This window comes from Dendroctonus ponderosae, unplaced genomic scaffold (genome assembly GCF_020466585.1).
Source record: "Dendroctonus ponderosae isolate FM_Combo_2020 unplaced genomic scaffold, Dpon_F_20191213v2 Dpon_F_20191213_198, whole genome shotgun sequence".
NCBI classification, from domain to species: domain Eukaryota; kingdom Metazoa; phylum Arthropoda; class Insecta; order Coleoptera; family Curculionidae; genus Dendroctonus; species Dendroctonus ponderosae.
The window spans coordinates 20,343-31,201 of NW_026018144.1; the positions used below are offsets into that span (position 1 = coordinate 20,343).

The window sequence follows — 10,859 nt, forward strand, 5'->3', positions numbered from 1 at the left end:
ATGTTTACCAAAGAACTTTCTCAGCCAGGTTTTATATCGCTTTGCGAAACTTAAAATAGACTCTTTTAGCATTCTTACTATAGACTTTTGAATGGTTTTTGCTTTGGGCTGTAATAGATAATTGCTTCAATTTGTCAAACTGGCAATATTCTTGCTCTTAAAGCAGTATGACTCCATTTAAGGCTGAAAGTTCCATTTGCTTCCACATGAAGTGACAGTTTGGAACTTCAACTTGCGTTTTTCTTTCTCTTGGCGCTCAAGATATGCGGTCATAACCCAAAGGCATTTAACATTTATTTCTACGCATCGATAAGCCAAAGATACTTTTTCCATTTAGAGCTGCAACTTGAACCTCATTTCATTTAATGTAAGATTTTTATAAACCATCGCCCGTCGTCCAACCATTGATTTCTGGTCTTCCGATACTGATTTTTCTTACCCTCGGTCTCCAGTGTTCCACCCACTGCCACTTAAGTTTTGCCACTCGCTCGATGATATCAGTGATTTTCGTATGTCTTCATATTTCCAAGTGTCGGATCCTCTGTCTTAGACTTATTCCTAATATTCTTCCTCCTCCTTTGAAATTGCTCTTTGTGTTTGTCTTCTTATCTTGTCTGCGTTTGCCTCTGGAAGAGTAACAGTTTCTAAACCATAGACGGCCATAGATAGTAGGTACACAATACTCGTACACCTTTTTTTTGAGACACACAAAGAGTGTGGAATCTTCTCTCTACCAAAGGCAGCCCATGACAATCCAATTCTTCCGTAAATTTCCGCCGTTTGACTTTCTTTTCCAAGCTTTATTGTGTGTCCAAGGTATACATAATGATCGACATATTTATATATTTTTCGTGTAAATCCAGAGTGAAGAGTTTTCGGCATATGAGGAAAACTCCTCTGCCAATAGGAACTCTATTAGTTCCAAATTGGAATATTTGGTGTCAATTGTTGCATTGGTTAATTATATCATAACAATGTCTCAGCTGGTTGAAATAAGCTTCATTAAGACTCTAAGACTATTTCTTAAATAATTCTGTTTCATTTAGTATGTTTCGATCGGTGCTTTTCTGGCAATCATGGAGCTTGCAGCAAGGAGGCGAGTTTCTATTCTGACATTTATGTTAATTAAAATTAACGATTTCAACCCTCAAGTGCAAATGTTCGATGGACGCTCCAAGAAAATGAGGTCAAGGCTTCGATATGTTCATGAAGGTAACCCCGATATGCCAACGTAAACCAATATATCCAGTGTACATCAAATCGCTTTAGAATAAAAAATATGGATTATCAAGCGTTTTCAACCACTTTAAACAGCTGTTCAAGCTGATTTAAAATTTACAAGCTAAATTTTATCATTGCAATTTGATTGAACCATACTCTCAGACAATTTAATTAGCCGAAAACAAGAAGTTGTTTCAAGCAAAACTAGAGATTAAATATAAATAAAATTTTTATTCATCCTGGGAAAGTTAGTTGCGTCTATTTCAGACTGACATATAAAGCGCTAAAGCTGGTTATTGGGTCCTAAATAAAGTTTTTGTTCAAGCATTGTATAGAGGGGAAACGGCATCATAAAACCTCTGGCAGCGAATAGCAATGCTATATGGATGTTTTATGGAATTATCCACTTCGATCCGTCCTATTCAGCTTTTCGGCTATTCCATCGGCCACTAAACTATTGAGTTTGAAGATTCGATCGAAGTCTTCCAGGAAATTACATGTAACGAAGTTGCGTCAAAGGCGAGTTCGGAGCGTTTACGTAAGTGAAAATTACTGATGTAATTCACACCAGCCTTGATTAGTAGTCGAATAGAAAATTGGGTGCTGCATATCCAAAATATTCACCCTAGTTGATGTTAAATATTAATGCAAACAGCCCTTCACTTGTATGAAATATTCATGAATTTTCCAACATTTTCAAGTCATACGCACGGAAAACTTTCCCTTGTCTGGATGGTCGATTTGGGAAAGTCTTTTGTTTTATTGGCGCTCATTTTCCAGGGTTCAGAGACTGCTTATATTGAATTGTCCTGAGCACAAAGGGTAATATACAAGATTGGATAAAGAAAATGCCATTTTGTAGGATATTGTTCTGGTCATATTGGATGTTTGCATATTATGTAACTACACTTTATCCAGATTTTATCGGTGGAAATTTATTCATTTGATTTGCTTAAGAGTGAATTAAATGAGCAAACAGATAACTCAAGTGAGAGGCGACATCATTTTAAACAACAAACTAAATACATCCACATAATTCATCGTCAACCCTTCTTGTGTGGAAAATATTAATGAATCTACCCTTTACAATGAGATTGGTGGCGGCTGAATTAATTTGAACCCTAATTTCAAATAAATATGTTAATAGGGGTTGGAATATAATTGTTGAAAAGGTATTTAGCAATTTGGATTAGACTCTTCAAGAAAATTGAACATGAAAAAAATTACAAACTCATGAATTAGCCATTAGCAGTTTCGTACTACTATAATCCATTTTTAGTATTATTACTAAAATCTTTAAAAAGAGTAATGCAAATACTGAAGTATAAAATGCGTTTCTGTGGTTGATAAATCTATAAGTGGAACACGGAAGAATCGATCAGTTGAACTTATGCAAAATGTGAACGGGCAAAATGCTATTAAACTTCCCATTTTTTATAATTAACGGATTCAGACGCAAAAAAGTCTTAACAGGCTTGCAGTTTAATGCAATTAAACTTGCGTCTTTTGATAATGGTTTTTGAATTTTGAGTTAAAAGCTCTGGATGCGGTTTTTGCTCATTTTTGCTTGATGTGGTTGTCGGCAAAAATCTCCCAGTTTTTTCGCGCTGCATTCTTCCTTATTATTTTCGTATTTTTGACCAACTATTGTACTTTTCACAATTTACTTTGGTTTGCCAATATCTTAAAAATAAAAGCTTGTGAGTGAAGATTGAAATAATAAAAGCATTTATTAATTGTTTTAGCTTCTAATCGTAATTATGGGTCTTCGATTTGGAATCAATCAAGATGAAAGGTTTGGTGGGAATGTCAGCGTCGCCTCCAATATTTCATATTTTTCTTATAGCTGCAATTCATGGTTTTCCTGTTCTTTTCGTATATTCCTCTACCAGCAAGCTCGTTTGTCACAACTGGATATAATTGATAAAAACTCCGCCTCTTTTATAAATAAATTTCGATCGCAAATGCCATCCAGCCTGGGTCAAACTACAACTTAAATATTAACAATTTCCCAATCAATTAAAATTTGTACTTTACACAGACACAGCTCTGTATGATGTGTATAAAGTGTCATTATCTTTATGGCAATTTTCAAACTGAGTAAAAGCACGCTATAAACTAAATATGAAAAAAATATCTTTTTTCCAATCCCTAATTGGATTTTGTTTTATCTGAAACATTTTGTTTGGAGTTTCACAGGTTAACTTCAGTAGCAACTGATCTTTTTTGTCCACAGAATTGCATTGGCTGATAACAATGGTGGCATATAAATAGGTCAAACAAAACAGTATAAAAGAGTTTTCGGCTTGAATGCGACAATGTCACGAATCCTATAGCGAACGTTTTGAACTTGAACGGAGAAACCTTAATTTATTTAATAGGTTTATATGACAGGGATGTACTAGATCGATACATTAATGCTAACATATCGAATCGCATAGAATCAGCGCGATTTTTGCTCTACAGTCTGAAAAGTTAGAAGGTAGAAGGTTGCTTGTATTGCATCGGATTGGTTTGAACTAAATTGGTTTTGAGTTTCTGAGTTAGTTACAATAATTCCGTTTTCAATATTTTATTTAACAAGAGGTTTCAAGTATTTAGTTCAAATTCTTATTGGTACCATTAATTTGAATCTGACTTTGTTTTACTGATGAACAATTTAGTTCCAATTTGCGTTTTCGAAGACACTTACATGAAAAACACACACCTAAAACAAACAACACGTTTCGGTATAGCATAATTACTGTTCATCGTCGCTTTCCGCTTCCAAGGAATACCTACTTATTAAGTGGAGAAAATAGAGCAAATAAACCTAATGATTAAGTTTTGCTCAGAACCGTGGAAAATTAAATTTTCATCGCGAGCAGTTTGCCGTTTAAATGCACGTCGTCCCTTTAGAAAAAGCTTTCTACTTACATACTTCGTTTCAAAGCAACTTAATTAAAAAGTTTGCACCACTCTAGAGGCGTTTCCATTAGGGCAATGCTCCGATGCTTACATTGTAATTCAGATCTCACGTATTTGTTTTCCTGTAATCAGAAATATTTTCCATGGATCAGGTGCACTTTGAGGGGAATACTGGATGCTCTTGTACTTATGCCAGTAACTCATTGCTGAAGTTGGGAATAACTGTGCGCCTAAAGCACTTGAAAAGATTTAGCGTTTATCTTGAGGAATGAAGCGGGTTTTTGAGTAAAAAATATGAAGAGTAGCCTAGGATAAACTTGAGCTTTTCCCTAAACCGTTAAAACACCCCCGCGTCAGCGAAAAGCAGAAATATTATAAAAAGGGTCCAGTTTATATCCGAAAAAAACTATAGAAATAAACTAGAAGAAAAATGTGACAGTGTAGCACTCCACGATTTATCAGTTAACGTTCATTCGTTAAAGTTATTTGTTTAACTGCTAAACTTTTTAACATCAGCATATTTACTTAAAGCTTTCTGGCAATAATTACAAAATGCGCGGAGTGGCTACATTCGAAATCTTAAATAAAAAATCTCTAAAACAACTTCGTACTAACGAATATTAGAACAATAAATCTGGGAGAGCCATAAAATTAATTTAAATTTAAAAGTCACCATCCAAATCCGGTGAAATTTCGTTATTACAGTTACGTATACTGGCATGGTTTAGCGATGTTAGATTTAATATTTTTAAGTTATACTTGTGCTTTTCTGAACTTCCATGGTTAAGTAGGAGATTATGAATGTTCTTTACATTTGGTTTAAACGCCTTGCATTGATGGATGTTTTGACAATTTTTCGTTATTTAACGGAATTGAGAGTTTATTCTTCTTATGTACGGTGTCCTTTCAGAACGTTGGTTACCAACAACAAAGCCGTCCTTTGTCCACGGCAGCTCTAAAAAGTTACTAACTTGCTAATTGCGTTGCTATGTTCTTTAAGTCTATGTTTTTGTTAGTTTCTTTAATAGGAATTGTTTTCTCTTTTATATCTGTACTATCGGCACTAATTGTGATTGTTATGTTGAAGTGGATTTTACTATGGGTTTTATTTCGGTATTAAGCTGTTTTCAAATTCCTCTGTGCCCTTCTTTCTGTTTGAATTCTTTTGATTTTGCACGCACATTTCGATGAATGAATGAATTTTGCGTTGAAAATAAGTTAAACTATAAACTTACGTTTTGACTTAGTGTTTTCCATAGTACTTGCAAAATGCACATGTTTCGGACATATTTAGACAAATTGTCGACTTCTTCGAAAGCGATTTTATTCCATTTAGAGTCTACACCCTGCCTACATTTTTTGCCTGTATCATCACTGCAGGTTTGTAGCTTTTTTCGTTCATATTTTTGCTGGCTACAGACCCCCAGCTTTATTAATAATTGTTGGTTTTCTTTAATTTTCTGCATTGTTTTTTTTTTGTTATTAAGAAGCTTTTGTAAGGGAGAAAAAGTTAATATGTACAAAAATTAATGTGATTTAGCAGTGATGACTGACACTCTAGGATCATAAAAATACTTATGTGATCTACCGATTATTCATATAAACCACTTACAAATAGGCAAAAAACTTAATACATTTTTCGACAATAGGCATACCTATATTTTCATCAAGATGATCGTCAGTAATTTAGGACAGACAAACAAAATTTGGAGGATATTTTCATCCATCTACAGTTTTACAATTTAAAATCTACCGGTTGTTTACCATTTCCTACTCACAGATTTCCCGCAAAAATCGTTTTGTTTTTCGTAAAGAAATGTTTTTCACTGTGCACTTATGCATTTCGGTTTGCTCAAAATATTGTTTTTAGCGTTTTAAAGCATTGCATCATGTTCTAGTCTAAATGCAAGTTAGTGTCAGATGAATTATACACATGCATTTAGGGTTGTTTATAAGTTATTCTGGTAGATCCTTGGGATGTAACATTTATATTGAGATACTATTAGATTGTTTATCTTTATTTGTTGGAAACGAATATATTTATTGACTTTATTATTTGTGAATTTATTCATTGCATTATTTCTATGCGAATGTGAAGATTGTCTGAGAGATTGCCGACTCTTTTTAGATTCATTGACCACAAATCAGTTTTTTGCAAACTAGCGGCTGACAGACTCGGTTAACATTTTATTCTCGATGAGACTGATTTATTGCCATATTTTAATTTCTTTAAGACCTTTCAATGATCAATAAGTGAGCAATTGGATTATCAGTTAGTTCACTTATGTTATTTTTTCTAGTTCTCCGCGTTGAGAATATTTAGATTATTGCTGTTTTAAACCGTTTCGCCATCCATGAATCTAAATAAAGATGATGAGGGTCTTCATTTATAGACTTAAATGTGTACTGTTTTATATTGATTGTTGTGGCTTCTTTCAATGCTGGTGATTAGGAGATTTCAAATTTCCAAGATCTGTACAGAGCATTTCAATTACTATAATTTTATAGTTCTTTGATATAAATGGAATTCCTTGGCTAATTATTTATTGAACAAATTATTCAGTGGCTCTTGTATGTCTTATTCCACGTTGTTTATGGAGTTTACAATTTCATTTTATTCAACTATTTGTTTTGAGGTAGACATTGGAGCTTCAGTTTTATTTACTTAATTTTTCCAGTTTCCCTTTAGAAGCCATATTAAGATTATTGGTGTTTTCAACTCAATTGTAACATTCTAGAGTAAACGTTTCCCATTATTTCTTTCCCAATTCTAGAGTCAATTTTTAATATCATTTGGAATTAGTTTAATATTTTATTTAATTAATTTAATTTTGTTATTTTCGCGGAGAATCCATCCAATATCACGTGAATTTTCTATTGGCTTGGGATAGTTAGCCTGGTGTCGCAACTGCCAATTTTCATTAGAATTATTAACGCCTTTGAATTATTTACGAAAACTGCTGTCTGCACTCTCAAACTATTGTTATTGTGCCAAAAATACGAGCCGCTCAGACATTCTAGTTTAGTAGTCGAGAAATGCTAGAATTTATTAATTGGATTTCCAGATTAACTTGTGAAGGGTTTACATGATTAATAGGCACGACTTTTGAGCTTTCACCTAGTGACCTACCTGTATGTATCGAAAGGTATTGTGCTTCCGATAAATTATTAGGTGAAAACTCTAAGAATAGACAGTTGGCGGCTCTCGTTTCATTCGAAATAGCGTCGTAGCTATTTTGAGAGCCCACGGTAAATTTAGCGGTGTCTAATATTTTGAAAGCGGCAATTCGATGTGTTTTAATCCCGTAGTACTCAATCAAGAGTGTTTTTGGATGCATTTTTCACAGCTTAATGCGTAGTAAACTCCGTTGTGGCCGTAAAAATAACAGTGAATGAAAACGGCGGACCGAAACTATCTAAATGGAAATTGAACAGATTTATGATCAGCAACGTCATCCTTGGCCGGTAAAAAATGTTGCTACGTCTTGGACCTTAATCAAAACGTCTATATTTAAATATCTGGAGCTACACTTAAAGTTTTATTGTTGTATAAAAATACTCCGACGCCGGACGTCCCGTCGAGGCGCGCAGAAAAACTGATGCAAAATGAATTTATAACACAGTCTAAGTGGCACTTTCGTAAATTTTTCTTCACAGCGGAATATTCACAAAGCAATTTGCAAGTTGCATGAAGAAGTGGGAATAATCAGTGAAAATCTGAAAGTAAATGGCACTTTCTTTTATGAGGCTCTAAACATAGGCGTCGCGTCGCATTTACTGGGTATATAATATATTTCTCTGGCTGTTCTAGATATGATTAAGTTGATTACAGCTGTAAGTTTTGATATAGGTCATACACTGATTGCAGCTGAATGCAAAATTAAATTGAGTTTTAAATATTTATCTTATTCTGTGTGTGTTTGGTGTTTTCTTAAAATCATGAGCTACATTTTTGTTATCATTTCTTAATCACGTTAATCCTTAACGGACATACCCGGTAGTTCTTTAAATAATTGCAGACACTTTGGTTCAAAGTTGGCAAGAATTAAGTTTTTGCTCTTTGGATTGACATCATTTGGAATTTAATCGAAAACATGAACATTTTATTACTGACTTTTTGCTTACAGTTATGTAGGCAAACGATTGTTTCGTAAATTTTTCACACACACCACAGTTTTACGGTCCCAAATAGTTTTATTTTATTTATTATTTAACGAATTAATTTTTTTTTCGTATTTTCTGCAACTGATACAATTACATGCTCATTAGTATTTGGTTATAGAGATTTCAGTTTAAACGTTTTCGTAAATTATTATATCTATTTTTTACTATCACCAGACAATTTTCTTCCATTTTAATCCATTATAAACGCACGAAATATTTACTGTTCCAAATACAAAATACTTCCTTTGGCTCAATATTTGTACATGTAAAATCCCAGTGAAGAAAATGAGCGCTTTCTAAACAAATACCAGAAGGCCTATCTTAAGACTGGGTTTTGAATTTAAGTCCTCCTCAGTAGAGCTCAGCCTGATTCTAATCCTATTATTTTATTCAAATTGATAAAAGCAGACAATGTGGAAGTGGGCACTGCGACACAAAAGATTTGAATCTCAGGAATAAATATAAACGAAGAAATTTCACGTTACAGCAAAAGGACCATTAGCTTTAACCTAATTACGAAGGGAACAGTGTTGAGCCAAATAATCATTACACATTTACTGATGACGGGGTTCCCTTTGTTAACTCGGGATTATCTCTTTTCTCATCGCTTTTATCGAAGTTGTGCATTAATTTGCATAACTATTTCAGTTTCAGCCATAACTTTTCCATATCTGGAATACTGACACTCGCCCTACTTCGCTAACTTTCGAGTGGTGCAGCGAAACACGACTGCATTGCCCATATCTACTAAAGTTACACGAAACTTTCGCACACGTTTCTGTGCTGTTTTACACTTTTTCTTTTATTGAAAAAATGGAACAATTCAGTTTACATTTAGTAAAAAACAAAATTTCTTCTTATAATATTGCGCGCATTATTGCACACAATAAGCGCATTAAGAGAAGCATAACAATGTATTTGTCATTTCGATTGCAAACGGATTGTTAAGTGAAATATTTAACACATACATACATCATTGCAATTAATAGTCGCTACAGAGCTGGATAATTAATCAAACTTGTTTTGTGTGTAAAGTATGACTATGCATTTGTTCACAATTACAACACTTTCTTTATAATTTTCAAATTTTGCGTGTAGTCAAAGTTCCAACAGGTCCAACTTGTTGGCGATTTATCAACAGTTAGCGATAGAAATTGATAGAAAAACACTCCAGCCAACGTTTCTGGTATGTGTTAGCCATCACCGGAACTCTACAAGGGAACCGAGTTTGATAATACACAGTTATTATCAGCTACACATTCTCTACATGTCTCCAACATTTGCAAAATTACCTTAAATTTCAATGTTGATTTTCAGTTCTATCGATGTAACCAACTGGGTTTAGTGTTAGGGCATGTAAATTTTGATTATTGTTCCTAATTTTTAAAGTAAATTATCAGCCGATGTGATTTGAACATCTGGCTGGCATCCAATTTTTTAAAGATCTGGTTGGTGGCATTGCAATGGAATCTTTTTTCTCGTAAAACGTAATGGAAAGCCATGAATCGCATAGGAGGAACTGCATTTTTTCAACTTATGTTCTATGTAAAAAATACGCTCATTCAATTTCTGTATTGAATTGATCTAGTGCTCGGTTTCCGTAATTTGCTCGACAAAAAAATTACATGTTTTGATCAGAAAAACGTTCTAATTTTTAGATCACATGTTTATATTAGAAATCTCTGTTGCTCTTGCAAATATTTTTTTTGGAAAATATTTAAAAATGCAGCACTGTGAACATGAATTGAATGTTTTCTCTAAAAAAATGTTTTTGCAAAGGCCACATAAGATCCTAATGTAAGCCTTGTGTCCTAAAAATTAGAGTTTTTTCTGTATCATCCTGTACCAGGGAGCTTTCGGACATTCGCATAACCCAAAAATGCATTGCATTTTTGTTCAGCATTTCTGCCATGCATTGCATTTTTGTCCAGCAGAAGAAAATATTTTTTTCAAGAAGTTTTCCAGCCGGCATTCTGCACGGCACGAGCGAAACACGGACGATACAAGCCACTAATGCTTGCGTAGCGTCAGCGATACATTATTATTCAGCATGGCCTAAAAGCTCGAAAACTCACCAGTATGATCCACTGCTTGAATGACTGCGAAAGATTCTTGGTTTTCTGGTTGCTTTGCATGTTCTAGAAACAAAAGGAGAAATAAATTAATTATGTTCTGAAAAAGTCGCTGCTGGTCTTATTGATAATACTTTGACAATATTTAAGGCTTACAAAACTAATTGCATAGGAATAACATAAAAGGGGCATCGTCATTACCTAACACAAGGAGTTGTGAAGATTACTTGAGCACCATGTTTTCACCACAACACTGGCGAAATTGCACGTTTTTAAACCTTTTGAATCAAAGCATTTTAACGAAAGCTACATGAGTTTTGTTTTGGCCGGGAGTGTGTTTCCAAGATAATTACAATGGCACTTAGGACGGGGAAAAATCGTGCAGGCCCTTTTCGTGCCGTTATTAGCTAAGAAGCTCTGAGAGTCATTTTCTCATTAAAAATAAGCCAAACAAGAGAAGGGCGGTGAAGGACTTGTTGAATATAAATAATCCCG

General features: G+C 34.1%; 1 long non-coding RNA gene across 1 annotated transcript; it reads right to left on the reverse strand.

Moving 5' to 3' along the window:
* Positions 1 to 2,926: 2,926 nt before the first annotated feature.
* LOC125503338 lies at positions 2,927 to 10,430 on the reverse strand. The gene is made up of 3 exons (XR_007280750.1): positions 10,368 to 10,430; positions 4,138 to 4,250; positions 2,927 to 3,213 (listed from the first exon to the last, which is right to left on the reverse strand). It is a non-coding gene; the product is annotated as an uncharacterized LOC125503338 (long non-coding RNA).
* Between the last annotated feature and the right edge of the window lie 429 nt (positions 10,431 to 10,859).